At 50.7% G+C, this 3,355-nt stretch overlaps 1 long non-coding RNA gene across 1 annotated transcript; it reads left to right on the top strand.

Moving 5' to 3' along the window:
- Positions 1-260: 260 nt before the first annotated feature.
- Positions 261-2,995, top strand: LOC138853145 (uncharacterized). The gene is made up of 3 exons (XR_011392368.1): positions 261-565; positions 1,448-1,655; positions 2,148-2,995. It is a non-coding gene; the product is annotated as an uncharacterized lncRNA (long non-coding RNA).
- The last annotated feature ends 360 nt before the right edge of the window (positions 2,996-3,355 follow it).

Below are 3,355 nucleotides of genomic sequence, written 5' to 3'. Positions count from 1 at the left end.
TACTCTGCTCTTCCCCTTTTCCGTCTTTATCAGTTATTTCATCTTGCTTCAAGTCATGCTTCTCTTCGGTCCTCTCTCCTCTCTGTCTGCCACTTCCTACTAATTATCCATCAATATTCTCAACCGTCACTAAGATACTCTTGTTTTAACTACAAAGATAATGACACAAACATCAAGGAATTATATACTATTTTATTATATAAAATATAATATACATCTATATATTTATTTATATATATATATATATAATATAGCAATTCCAACCAGAATTGCATTATAGGAATTTACAGAAAGTCACACAGAAATAACCATCCTTACACTCATACTGGAATTATTTTTCTTCAAATAGAGTGTACCGTCGTCAGCCTTGTCATTTTCGGTATATATTTTTTGGGGTTGGGAACCCACGAGTTATTATGGGACTCACACTTGTGGAGAAAAAGAAAATATTAAGTCACCTGGACACTGTTGACGAGGTTAACCAAATTTTTAGTGTGTTCAGGTAAATTCAGTTATTTTATATTTCTGTTAATTCTGGCAAAAGTAGGTTAGGTTGGTAAGGTAGGTGGCAAGGTAGGCTGGGTGTTGGTAGGCTGCGTGCAGGCTAAGGCAGGCTGGGCGCAGGTGGCAGGCAGGCTGGCAAGCAGGCTGGCAAGCAGGCTGGCAAGCAGGCTGGTAAGCATGGTAAGGCAGGCTGGCAAGGATAGGCTGGCAAGGATAGGCTGGTGGTGAGGTTGGCGAGGCAGGCTGGCAAGGTAGGTTGCAAGATAGGCTGGTAAGGCAGGCTGGCAAGACAGGCTGGTGCGCAGGCTGGTAAGCAGGTGGCAAGGCAGGCTGGCAAGGTAGGTTGGCAAGGCAGGTGGCAAGAGGCTGGTAAGGCAGGCTGCAAGATAGGCTGGTGGGCGCAGGCTGGCAAGGTGTAGGCTGGTAAGGTAGGCTGGTAAGGTGCAGGCTGCAAGGTAGGCTGGCAAGATAGGCTGGTAAGCAGGTGGCAAGCAGGTGGTGCGTAGGCTTGGTAAGCAAGGTAGGCTTGGCAAGGCAGGCTGGCAGGTGCAAGACAGGTGGCAAGTAGGCTGGCAAGGCAGGCTGGCAAGGTCAGGCTGGCAAGGCAGGCTGGCAAGCAGGCTGCAAGACAGGTTGGAAGGTAGGCTGGCAAGTCAGGCTGGCAAGCTGCAGGCTGCAAGGCAGGCTGGCAAGGCAGGTTGGTGGGCAGGCTAGGTAGTAAGCAGGCTGGCAAGCAGGCTGGCAAGGTAGGCTGGCAAGGCAGGCTGGCAAGATAGGCTTGGTAAGGTGGTAGGCTGGCAAGATAGGCTGGTGCGGCAGGTGGCAAGTAGGCTGGTAAGGCAGGCTGGCGGTGCAGGCTGGCTAAGGTAGGTGGCTGGTAAGGCAGGTTGGCAAGATAGGCTGCAAGGCAGGCTGGAAGATAGCTGCAGGCTGGCCAAGATAGGTTGGTAAGGTAGGTTGGTAAGGTAGGTTGGTAAGGTAGGTTGGTAAGGTAGGTTGGTAAGGTAGGTTGGTAAGGTAGGTTGGTAAGGTAGGTTGGTAAGATAGGTTGGTAAGGTAGGTTGGTAAGGTAGGTTGGTAAGGTAGGTTGGTAAGGTAGGTTGGTAAGGTAGGTTGGTAAGGTAGGTTGGTAAGATAGGTTGGTAAGGTAGGTTGCAAGCTAGGCTGGTAAGATAGGCTGGTGGCAGGCTGGTAAGCAGGAGGCTGGCAATGTAGGCTGGCAAGTAGGTTGGCAAGGCAGGCTGCAAGGTAGGTTGGAAGCAGGCTTAGCTGTTAGGTGGCTGTCAAGGCAGGCTGGCAAGGTTTAGCTGCATGGCAGGCAAGCATAGGCTGGCATGGTAGGCTGGCAAGGTAGGCAAAAGGTAGGTGGCTAAGGCAGGCTCTAAGGTAAGGTGGTTAAGAGGTTCAAGGCGTAGGCTGGTAATGGCAGGTGGCAAGGTAGGCTGGATGGCAGGCTAGGCAAGGCTTGGTGGCGCAGGCTGGTGGTGGTAGGCTTGGTAAGGCAGGCTGGCATGCAGGCTGGTGGTGATGGCAGGTGGTAAGGAGGTTGCGGGTAAGGCTGGACAAGGTAGGTGGTATGACAGGCTGGTAACAGGCTGGTGGTGTAGGCTGGTATAAGGATAGGTGGTGGCAAGGTTGGTAAGGCTAGAAAACAAAAAGACACAATACCGTGACTGGGACAATACCGTGACTGGGACAATACAGTGACTGGGACAATACTGTGACTGAGACAATACCGTGACTGGGACAATACCGTGACTGTGACAATATCGTGACTGGGACAATACTGTGACTGGAACAATACCGTGACTGGGACAATACCGTGACAGGGACAATACCGTGACAGGGACAATACTGTGACTGGGACAATAACGTGACTGTGACAATATCGTGACTGGGACAATACTGTGACTGGAACAATACCGTGACTAGGACAATACCGTGACTGGGACAATACCGTGACAGGGACAATACTGTGACTGGGACAATAACGTGACTGTGACAATATCGTGACTCGGACATTACCGTGACTGGGACAATACCGTGACTGGGACAATACCGTGACTGGGACAATACCGTGACTGGGACAATACCGTGACTGGGACAATAACGTGACTGTGACAATATCGTGACTGGGACAATACCGTGACTGGGACAATACCGTGACTGGGACAATACCGTGACTGGGACAATACCGTGACTGGGACAATACCTTGACTGGGACAATACCGTGACTGGGACAATACCGTGACTGGGACAATACATAAATAAATCCCCATTGTTTACTTAATTTTACTTAAGTCTCTCCTATGTGTTGGATATTTGTACTCACTGAATTGTGGTTGCAGAGGTCGCGTCCTAGCTCCTAGCCCCGCTAGGGTAAGTTAGGTAACAAGGTTAGAGTAGGTTGCTAGGACAGGTTGTTAGATTACCTAAGAGTTGCTAGGTTAGTGTGGGTTGTTAGGTTAGTTTGGTTTAGGTTAGGTTAGTTTGCTGGTAGTGTAAGCTGTTAGGCTTGCTGGGGTCAGGTGCAAGCTGTTAGCCTTTGCTGGGGGCAGGTAGTGATAGCCTTTGCTGTGCAGGAGAAGGTTAGTTTTCCTTCTGGGGGTAGGTAAGCTGTTAGCCTGTCTGGGCAGGTGTGTAGCTGCTTAGCCTGAAGCTGATAGCCTGCGGTGAATAGCTGATAGTCTGGCTGGGGCAGGTGGCTGATAGCTGCTTGGTGCAGGCTGTTAGTCTGCTTGGGGCAGGTAAGCGTTAGCTGGGGGCAGGTGAAGATAGTCTGTTCGGGGGAGGAGAAGCTGTTGGCTCTGGGGGCAGGTGCTGTTAGCCTGCTGGGGGCAGGTGGAAGGTT

This window comes from Cherax quadricarinatus, chromosome 23 (assembly GCF_038502225.1).
Source record: "Cherax quadricarinatus isolate ZL_2023a chromosome 23, ASM3850222v1, whole genome shotgun sequence".
Taxonomy (NCBI): domain Eukaryota; kingdom Metazoa; phylum Arthropoda; class Malacostraca; order Decapoda; family Parastacidae; genus Cherax; species Cherax quadricarinatus.
The sequence above is the reverse complement of the archived record's forward strand: the minus strand, read 5'-3'. Positions and strand labels throughout refer to the sequence as shown.